Consider the following 11,657-nt stretch of genomic DNA (forward strand, 5'->3'; position numbering starts at 1 on the left):
GGGGATTGGTGGTGGAATAGAGAAGTCCAGTGAAAGGTAGAAGCAAAGAAGCAGGCATATGTAAAGTTGATAGATAGCAAGGATGATGAAGAGAAGCGAACGAACAGGGAAAAGTATAAGATGGTGAATAAAGAGGCGAAGATGGCAGTTTCGATGGCTAAAACGACAGCCTTTGAACGCCTTTATGCAGAACTAAAGGACAGAGGCGGGGATAAGAAGCTATTTAAGCTTGCCAAGGCGAGAGAGAGGAAGGAACACGACTTGGATCAATTAAAGTACATCAAGAACGAGGATGGTCAAGTACTGGTACAGAAATCCCACATTAAACAGAGATAGCAGTCATACTTTCATGAACTCTTGAACGAAAAAGGGGATAAAGACTTTGTATTGAGAGACTTGGAGCACTTGGATAGGCGTCGCGACTTTGGGATTATAGGAGAATAAAGGTTGAAGAGGTTAAGGGAGTTGTTCGTAGGATGTGCAGGAGAAAAGCGACCAGACCTGACGAGATTCCTGGGGAATTTTGGAAGAATGCAGGTAGGGTAGGATTGGAGTGGCTGACTACGTTGTTTAATGTCATTTTTAAGACATCAAAGATGCCGGAAGAATGGAGGTGGAGTACAATCATTCCCGTGTACAAGAACAAGAGAGACATTCAAAGCTGCAACAACTATAGAGGTATCAAGCTGCTAAGTCATACTATGAAAGTGTGGGTAAGGGTGATGGAAATGAGGGTGAGGAGAAGTGTGTTTATTTCAGAGAACCAGTTTGAATTCATGCCGGGGCGCTCGACTACAGAAGCCATTCATATTGTAAGGAGATTGGTGGAGCAGTATAAGGAGCGGAAAAAGGACTTACACATGATATTCATTGACCTAGAAAAGGCTTATGACAAAGTGCCAAGAGAGGTCCTATGGAGATGCTTGGAGGTGAAATGTATTCTTGTGGCGTACGTTAGAGTGATTAAAGACATGTATGATGGAGCTAAGACCAGGGTAATGACGGTATGAGGGGACTCGGAGCACTTTCCTATTACAATGGGGTTGCACTAGGGATCGACTCTTAGCCCGTTTCTATTCGCCCTGGTGATAGATCAATTGACAAGACAAATACAAGGTGAGGTACCTTGGTGTATGTTGTTCGCGGATGACATAGTCCTGATTGACGAGACTCGCAATGGAGTAAACGACAAGCTGGAGGGCTTGAGACAGACGTTGGAGTCTAAAGGATTTAAATTGAGTAGGACCAAGACAGAATACTTGGAGTACAAATTCAGTGGCCTGCCGCGTGAGGCTGACGGGGAAGTGAGGCTTGGTGGTACCCAGGCCATTCAAAAGAAAAGAAGCTTCAAGTATCTTGGGTCTATTATATAGGAAGATGGGGATATCGACGATGATGTTTCACACCGTATTAGTGCAGGGGGGATGAAATGAAGGATCGCCTCCGGAGTGCTGTGTGACAAGAAAGTGCCACAAAAACTCAAAGGCAAGTTCTACAAAGTAGTGGTTAGACCGACTTTATTGTACGGGGCAGAGTGTTGGCCAATCAAGAAACTTCATGTTCAGAAGATGAAAGTCGCAGAAATGCGAATGCTGCGATGGATGTGTGGGCACACTAGGATGGATAAAATTAGGAATGAAGATATCCGAGACAAGGTGGGAGTAGCATCGGTGGAGGACAAGATGCGGGAAACGAGACTGAGATGGTTTGGGCATGTGAAGAGGAGAGACACAGATGCTCCAGTGCGGAGGTGCGAGAGGTTGGTTATGGACGGTTTCAGGAGGGGAAAAAGGAGGCCGAAGAAGTATTGGGAAGAGATGATTAGACATGATATGGCACAGTTGCAGCTCACCGAGGACATGACCTTAGATAGGAGACTGTGGAGGACTCAGACTAAGATAGTGGGCTAGGTGGCTTATCTTTTCTCCATAGTAGTCGTTGTTTTGCTCATTTGTTTATTAACATTTGATTTCTGCATTTGATTACTGCTTATATTTGTTGGTCCGGTTTACTTTGGGTATCCTATTTATCTATAGTAGTTAATTCTTCTTTCTTTCCGGTCTTTCCTACCCTGACTTTCTCGCTCTCATTATTCATATTTTCTATATTGTTTTTGATATGCCTGGCTCTACTGACCTATGTCTTATTTTCCTTGTTTCTCCTCTCTTGTTCTTCTCTCTTAAGCCGAGGGTCTTTCAGAAACAACCGCCCTACCTTTCAAGGTGGAGGTTAGGTCTACGTACACTCTACCCTCTTCAGACCCACATGGTGGGACTATACTAGGCTTGTTGTTGTTGTTGTAGTTGGGACCTGAATGCATTTATTATAACTATTTACGCACAAACAAGTGCAATAAAGAAAAGATTAATTGGAGATATAACTTACCACAACCACGAGCTCAAGAAGAAAACTTTGCAAGAGATCCACAAAATGAATACACTTTGAAAGAAATCCAATGTTAACAACTTGGATCAACGAGAACCAAAGTACGTAAAAGAGTGGGAGTACTAGTGGGACAACATCAAAGTGAGAAAATTGTAAAACTATATCACTTAGGTGGACATTTTTACAATTCAAACATTTGGTTATGCCACAAAATCAACCAATAAAATTTGAACTCGCAATTAGAAGTGTGATACTCTAAATTTCCACTGCCCTTCCACTGGATCATAAGAAACAAATTCTGCATCTTATCCAACTGGAGGTTCCTTGCTCTAATCCACATACAATATCACCTCACGACAGTTGAAATTGACAGCAGAATCAAGATCAAGCTTTCGGACATCGGTTTCTCCCAAGAACTTGATGCTTCCTTACCCATGTCTTCCTACCACAAAGTCCTTCACGTGGCCAAAAAAACACGTTGGAGCTTCGGCATTATGCCATCCATATCCTTATCATCGCCACAATTAACAAGATGCATCTCTTCAGGCTCTAACTTGGGCTTATCGCCGACTTTGTCTCTGTCATGCATCCCTACATTTTAAACAGGAAAGGGAATTATTACGCAATTAAATAGCAAACTTGGTTAGTTTAGTTCTTAATTCTTGGAACTTGTAAAATAGCAAGTCAACTTTTATATCCTTGGATATACTTAAATAGATCACAAATGATAATTTTTCTAGTGTCCAAAGTCTTGTAAATAATCACCAATCCGTGAAGTTAATTGGTTTTAATTTGAACTATTAGAGATTCCAGACTTTGAGCTTAAGAAAATGGGATCTTGATGGAGCAGACATAAAATGGTACTGGATATTAGGTAATCCACTAAAACATTACATGTAACTATGATGATTGACTTATGCATCTATTAGAATTCAGCTTAACCAATCAACGACAGGAACGCTCATTAAAAAAGAAAGCTTACTGTCCATAGGTGAATCAACTCCCAGTGGAAATTCAGCAGTAGGAGGAACCCAGTCCCTTGGATTTTCCCTTGGAATGATGATGACTTTTGTCCTTAGCACACCAGAAGCTTTTTCTGTATCCATGAAAAAGGGTACCAACAACATAAACAAATATTATAGTCCTGTTAAATTTTTCAGTGTTTTACTTGGATTAGAGAAAAATATGGATTTTGTCTTGTATTTTTTCACCAAAAGGATACCTGTACTTGTAATCTTATATGATCCGTGTTTATCTTATTTAACTTACCTTTTGGTCCATCAACCAAAGAGTGCCACGAACTACTAAACAAGTCTCCCATAAAATTATACTCCTCACTTTTGATTTATCACATGTAGATTTGTATTTCTGAGGCGACAACTTATGCTGACTTAGAGATGAATGTCGAATTATCAACGAAGATTCTTTGTCTGACCGGAGAAAGGTAGAAACCTGCAACCTACAATAGGAGAATTTTTCATAATAGCCTACAACTTTTGTTTTCACCTTAAACATAAACAATATGAGTTTAAAAATCATAGTGAAGCTATAAAAACATAATCATGCCTGATACTTTGAAGAGTTAAAACTTGGACAACTATATTGATGTTTATATCTTATTCGAGAAATACTGGAATTAATTTATATGAACCAACTTGATGCAGTAAAACCGAACAAATATAAAGCCAAAGGCCAATAACTAGACGCAGTTACATCTACCTTGACAGAAAAGCATCAGTAATTACAACACAATGAAGGTAATAAATAAATCTGTCTTTCAAGGTCTATAACATTTATAGCAACAGTAATGAGACATCCCAGTAACACCCTGTAACTGCTAGTGAGTATGATACTTGATTTGAGACCAATGAACACATCCAGCAGCAACATTAATTATAATTAGTTGTTCAGAAATGTGAAACTTACAGGTAAACTATGAAATTCCATACTGGAAGGATGTTGCCAAATTCGGGTGCTCAACCAAGATTTGGACTGAAGGTTGTGTTTCAGCAGGAGCATACTTGGTGACGGATTCACTTCCTTGATTCTCAGAAAGTAATACCTAAAAATATGTTTAGGTATTGCTGGTGCATGAGAAAGTACAAATAAAAGGATCACGGAGGCAAGAAAAAGAGGAATAAAACGATCAGGTTAAAACGGGACTGTGGAATAATAACTGAGGCCGAAAATAAAAGGAATGTCAGGAAAGTCTAGAAGTCAAAATTAGGCATTTAATAACACACGCAGTAAAGTAAAACAGTAGATTGTTAAGTTTGATACCACTGTTGGTTATTGATACTTGGCTGACCAATTCCTTGTCCAATTTCTGAGCAACTAGCACCTTCTTGAAAAAACAGGTGTCGGGAGGATTAGTTACATCGATTACAATCCAACATACTATCAACTTCAAAAAGAGCAAGACATACTTCACTAAGTACCTGTTGATGGGTGAGAAGCATTGGTTGTTGGAAGTATTGCTCCAACTATAGGAGTCATTTCTGGCTTCAGAGGACCAAAGAACAGAAGCTGCAAGAGTAGCAACAATTTAGAACATTACACCACAATAGAAGTGTTTCACCAATTTTATAGACCACAAGGTAGGTTTTACATTATTTATGACGGAAAGCAATTGGCAGAGATATATAAATGAGACAAATTGCATATAGGTTCAGAAAAACTTACATTATTTTGACTCGCAACAAGTGGAGTGCTTGAAACATTAGTAAGTCCTGGTGGAGTAGGCTGTGACTGCTTTAGGCAATTCAAGCATAATGTGGATTGGAGAGCGCCTCCTGTAGTTAAAACAGGAGTGGGAGAAAAAGAGTTCTTTTGATCAAAATCATGGCCTGATGGTTTTGCTTACAAAGGATATGTGGAAAGGTGAGACTGAACATGGAAACAGTGGAGATTGGGTAAGTGATAGAGTGGCAGGTGCTGATAAAGCCCATGGATTCTTTTAATGGAGAAGAGGTGGAAGTAGTGGAAGAACTGGAAGCTGGTTTTAAAGGTGCAGACAGCCTTGAATGGATCTACGGAGAAAAAGAAATATCTGAGGCAGTAGATTCCACTCTAATTCCAGTGCCACAAGAGTTTAACAATGATATATTGAGGGGGAATATACGGGAAATGGACTGCTATGACTTCGAAAATAGGGTAGATGCAGTTGCTGTAGAATTTTCATTTGATAGAGAGTCAACCCCTGTTCTTTCCACTGCAAATATACTTGGGAAAAAGGAATAAAAAGGTTGATCAATAGTTGCTTGGTTAAATACTGGTGATATGAAAGGCAGCGCGTTGTCGATGACAACAAATCCCTGTGTGCCGCAAATACCAAATGAAGAACTACATTTCTAACCTGCAAATTCATCCATGAAGTATAAAGAAAGTTAATGAAATACAATGTAGATTTCTTTGTTAGCTGCAGATAAGAAAACAAGTTAAGGATACCTTTATCACCTAACTGGTAGTCCTCAAACCTCAACTCATCCTGGCTTGTATCTTTATAAGTCTGCATTCCACAAATAGATTGAATTTTTGCACCATCAGGTATTGTGCTATCTATATCTGGAGTTGTAATGTAATACACTGTTGTACTTCCTTTCTGATTAATACCAAATGCGGACTTTACAAAACTAGAGCTCTTGAGCAAATGTGTTGTACTCTCTTTTCCTGGTTTGCAAATTTGATCTAAAGATTAAACACTTAGGATATCCAAAAATATAAAGTAGGAATAAATAGTACTTATTAATAATATTTAACAAAAGATCAACATGGATTTCAGATCAATGTAGAGCATACAGTAATGCACAGTGAAGCTATAAAAACATAATCATGCCTGATATTTTGAAGAGTTTGTTTGGAATTTGAACAACTATACTGATGTTTATATCTTATTGGAGCAATACTGAAATTTATTTATATAAACCTACTAGATGCAGAACAAATATAAAGCCAAAGCCCAGAAACTAGACGCAGTTACATCTACCTTGACAGGAAAGCATCAGTAATTACAACACAATAAAGGTATACATCTATACATTGACAGGAAAGCATCAGTAATTACAACACAATAAAGGTAATAAATAAATCTGTCTTTCAAGGTGCATAACATTTATACCAATAGTAATGAGACATCCCAGTAACATCATCATGTAACTGCTAGTGAGTATGATACTTGGTTTGGGACCAATGAACACATCCAACAACAACATTAATTATAATTAGTTGGTCAAAAATGTGAAGCTTACAGGTAAACTAGAAACTCCATACTGGATGGATGTTGCCAAATTTGGGTGCTCAACCGAGATTTGGATTGAAGGTTGTGTTTCAGTGGTGATGGATTCACTTCCATGATTCTTGGAATGTAAGACCTGAGAATATGTTAAGGTGTTGCTGCTGCATGAGAAAGTACAAATAAAAGGAATACAGAGACAAGAAAAAACGGGACTGTGGAGTAACAACTAAGGCAATGGAAATAAAAAGAATGTCAGGAAAGTCTAGAAGTCAAAATTAGGTATTTATTAAAACACACTGTAAAGTAAAACAATAGATGGTTAAGTTTGATACTCACTGTTGGTCATTGATACTTGGCTGACAAACTCCTTGTCCAATTCCTGCACAACTAGCACCTTCTTAAAAGAACAGGTGCCGGGAGGATTAGTTAGGATTACAATCCAACATACTATCAACTTCAAAAAGAGCAAGACAAATTGCACTAAGTACTTGTGGATGGGTGAGAAGTGTTGGTTGTTGGAAGTGTTGCTCCAACTTTAGAAGTCATTTCTGGCTGCAGAGGACCAAAGAAAGGAGGCTGCAAGAACAGCAACAACTTAGATGTACAACATCACAATAGAAGTGCTTCACCGAATTTATAGACCACAAGGTGCCTTTTATATTATTTATGACAGAAAGCAAATGGCAGAGACATATAAATGAGATCTAATTGCATATACGTTCAGAAACACTTACAGTATTTTGAATCGCAGTAAGTGGAGTGCTTGAAACATTACAAAGTCCTGGTGGAGTAGGCTGAGACTGCTTTAGGCAATTCAAGCATAATGTGGATTGTGAAGCGCCTCCGATAGCTAAAACAGGAGTAGGAAAAAAAGAGTTCTTTTGATCAAAAACATGGACGGATGGTTTTGCTAACTAAGGATATGTGGAAGATAAAGACCATGGATTCCTTAATGGAGGAAAGGTAGAGGTAGTGGGAGAGTTGGAATCTGATTTTAAAGGTGCAAACGGCCTTGAATGGATCCACGGAGAAAAAAAACTTCTGAGGCAGTAGATTCCACTTTACTTCCAGTGCCACAAGAGTTTAACAATGATGTATTGGGGGGAAATATATGGGAAATGGACTGCTGTGACTTCGTAAATGGGGTAGATGCAGTTGCTATAGAATTTTCATTTGATAGAGAGTCAACCCCTGCTCTTTCCACTGCAAATATACTTGGGAAAAGGGAATAAAAAGGTTGATCAACAGTTGCTTGGTTAAATACTGGTGATATGAAAGGCCGTGTGTTGTCGATGACACTAAATCCCTGTGTGCTAAAAATACCGCATGAAGAACCATATTTCTGACCTGCAAATTCATCCATGAAGGACAAAAGAAGTTAATGAAATACAAGGTAGAGGTAGATACAGTTATCACCTAACTGGTAGTCCTCAAACCTCAACTCCTCCTGGCTTTTATCTTTATAAGTCTGCATTCCACAAATAGATTGAATTTTTGCCATCGGGTATTGTTTAATATATGTCTGGAGTTGCAATGTATAATGCTGTTCTACTTCCTTTCTGATTAATACTAAATGCGGACTTTACAAAACCAGAGTTCTTGAGCAAAGGTGTTATACTTTCTTTTCCTGGTTTGCAAATTTGATCTAAAGATTAAACACTTAGGATATCCAAAGAATATAAAGTAGGAATAAATAGTACTTAGTACTAATATTTAACAAAAGATCAACATGGATTTCAAATCAATGTAGAGCATATAGTAATGCACATTGAACGGTATATAATCTTATATCATCTGCTACAATACATGAGAAAAATGGGCAGTAAAGTAAACCTTTGCTCCCTGACATGGATACTGCTGGTTGGCCAAAGGAATAGGAATCAAATCTTGGGGTGCCAAAGTGTAGTTGCTTGAAACACCAAATGAAGTAGGTTTTAGAAATCCAAATACGGAGGAGTCTGAGACATTGGCGTCCCTGGACCACAACAGAGGTTCATTGGTCACACTGTTAACGTCATATTTCTTTCCAAATGTTTGTAAAGTGGATGAGCCAGGAGATATGTTTTGTGTTTGACCAGATGTAGCATTCGTTGCTGCATTAAAGGCTAATGTCCCTGCAGTTAGGAAAGCAGATTGAATTGATTTGCTAATCACTAATTAAAGACAACTACAAGGCATCAATAGTTGTCATAAGAAATCCCACAGAGATATTGCAGTTATTACTGACATTTATGGAGAAGAGTACACAGCCCAATGTGCATAGCTACTTTCACAAGGAGCAGATTTAGCTTTTCAACCAATTCCAAAACCGCCTCGCTGCTCTAGAAAAGTAAATATGATCTCTCCTTACATTAAATTGGCAGCGTATTAAGTGTAGCATCTATATATGTCAATCCTCACGTGGACCACAGGCGAGAAAGAAAGCTGTACTTAATCCAATGGCAGAGAAATTATGGGAATAACATATTCAAAGAGTGTCTGTAGATCATTCCCATGCAATAGCTTAAGTGGTCTTTCTTCTGAGTGTATTTGGATAGAGCCAAAGAATTCGTTTAATCAAGTTAATTAGGAAGATATGTACAAAAACATATTTGAAGAAGCAAAATCTGAATCCACATACTGTGACAATAGGTTGTCAAAATTTTAATTAAGTTACTAGGACTTCGAAAGATTGCACCAAGCTTTAAAATTTTTATTGTTAGAAGTCTAAGGATAATTTTTTTCAAAGGGCAGTTTAATAAGAATACTACTAGTATTCCAGAGTAATACGAGTGCACACTATCTATATGTCCACCTGGTCATTTATGGTAGTATATGTACTTCTTCCATTTTAATTTGTTTGTCTTACTTTTCTTTTAAAAAAAATGTTTCTTTTCTGTTTCGGCAACTCTAAAATTCCAACTTTCACATGACATGATTAAGACCAAAAGATTAAAAGACATTTCGGTATATTATACATATCTTTAGTTCAAGACCACAAGATTCAAAAGTATTCCTTACTTTCTTAAACTCCGCAACAAGTCAAAAACAGACAAACAAATTGAAAAGGAAAGTAATACCAAGAATTTTCGAGATAATAAACATGGAAAATTGCTGAAATAAAAAGTGTTCTCAATATATAAAAACAGATCTTCATGTTCTCAAGTATATATCGTGGATATCGAGAAGGATAAATAAAACCGCATAAACTATATATCAACTAACTAGAACCATCGTATGAGACCCACAAAGAAGCATAAACACAAGAACCAAAAAAGAAAAAAAAGAGAGGAACATGGCCAGATTCAATTATCAAGAAAGCACAAAAGTGGAGAAATTAGAAAGTATGTTGTTAATATATGAGAACAGTAAAGGATAACTTTATCACCTAACTGGTATTCCTCAAACCTCAACTCGTCCTGGCTTTTATCTTGATAAGTCTACATTCTACAAATGGATTGAATGTTTGCACCACCAGGTCTTGTGCTATCTATATCTGGAGTTGCAATGTATGATGCTCTTCTACTTCCTTTCTACAAATGGATTGATTGTTCAATTAATTAAACATAGATTCAGTACATAAAATCGATTTTGAAAAGTGCATAGCGAGCAAATGTATGAATTCCGATGAAAATAAAACAGGATACTGCTGGTTGGCCAAAGGAATAGGAATCAAATCCTGCGGGGCCACCAAAGTGTGAGTTGCTTGGAACACCAAATGCAGGAGCTCTTGGATATCCAAGAATGGAGGAGTCTGAGACGTTGACATCCCTGGACCACACCAGAGGTTCATTGGCCACACTAATAACGTCATATTTCTTTCCAAATGTCCGTAAAGTGGACGAGATCGGAGATATGTTTTGTGTTTGACCAGATGTAGCATTCGTTGCTGCATTAAAGGCTAATGGTCCTGCAGTTAGGAAAGCAGAATGAATTGATTTTCTAATCACTAATTAAAGACAACTACAAGCATCAATAGCTGGCTCAAGATCAGTTTCAGAAATAGTAAGCAATAACACTACTCACCATAAGAAATCTCACTGAGGTATTGCAGTTATTACTTTTTAAGATTTTTGAAGAGTACAGCTCAATGTGTACAGCTACTTTCACAAGGAGCAGATTTAGCTCCAATTCCAAAGCCGCCTCGCTGCTCTAGAAAAGTAAGTAGGATATCTCTTCTTTCATATAATTGGCAGTATTAAGTGTAGCATCTATATTATATGCCAATCCTTACCTGGACCACAGGCGAGAAAGAAAGCTGTACTTAATCCATTTGGCAGAGAAATCATGGGAACAACTTATTAAGCCACATAAACAATATATCAACTAATTAGAACCAATATGCAAGACCCGCAAAGAAAGCATAAACACGGAACCAAGAAAAAAAGAAGAAGAAGAGAGGAACATGCCAAGATTCAGTTATCAAGAATATGCAAAATACAAGAAAGTGGATAAATTAAAAAGTGTGTTTGGAGAGAAAATCGTTGTTTTCAAGAATCATGGATATGGAGAGACCACATAAACTATCTATCAAGTAACTGGAACCAACATGCAAGATTCCAGAGAAGCACAAGATTCAGTTATCAAGAAAATTTACTTATATTGAGAAAACCCAAAAACACATGACAATATTAAAGGCATAAGGGATGAATATTTACTTACCTGGAGCGGCATTATTCCAGGAAAATATCGATATTTTTGAGACAGAGCAAGCGAAGAAGAAGGGCAGCAATATTTATTGTTTTCCGGCCTGTAAATAAATGGCAATGTATTGGAGCGGTGGTATATAAATAGAATCGGTTGCATAATATCTTAGCTTCCGTTTAAGCTAATTGCTTTCCAGATTTAAACCACGTTTTTCTTCCTTTTCAGATATTTTATTTGATTTAATACTTTTTTCAAATTATATCCTTTTGATATATGAGTAAACACATTTCATTTATTTTTTCATTCCTTTTAATACAGAAAATGTATTATATTTAAATTATTTATAAATTATACTTTAACTATAGAATAACATTTACAAATGTACGTAGCTAATTGAAGAATCACCAACAGA

The 11,657-nt window shown here is 37.4% G+C and overlaps 1 pseudogene; it reads right to left on the reverse strand.

The window, feature by feature from the left end:
* Positions 1–2,486: 2,486 nt before the first annotated feature.
* Positions 2,487–11,272, reverse strand: LOC129872746 (nuclear pore complex protein NUP98B-like; annotated as a pseudogene).
* Between the last annotated feature and the right edge of the window lie 385 nt (positions 11,273–11,657).

This window comes from Solanum dulcamara, chromosome 11 (genome assembly GCF_947179165.1).
Source record: "Solanum dulcamara chromosome 11, daSolDulc1.2, whole genome shotgun sequence".
NCBI lineage: Eukaryota > Viridiplantae > Streptophyta > Magnoliopsida > Solanales > Solanaceae > Solanum > Solanum dulcamara.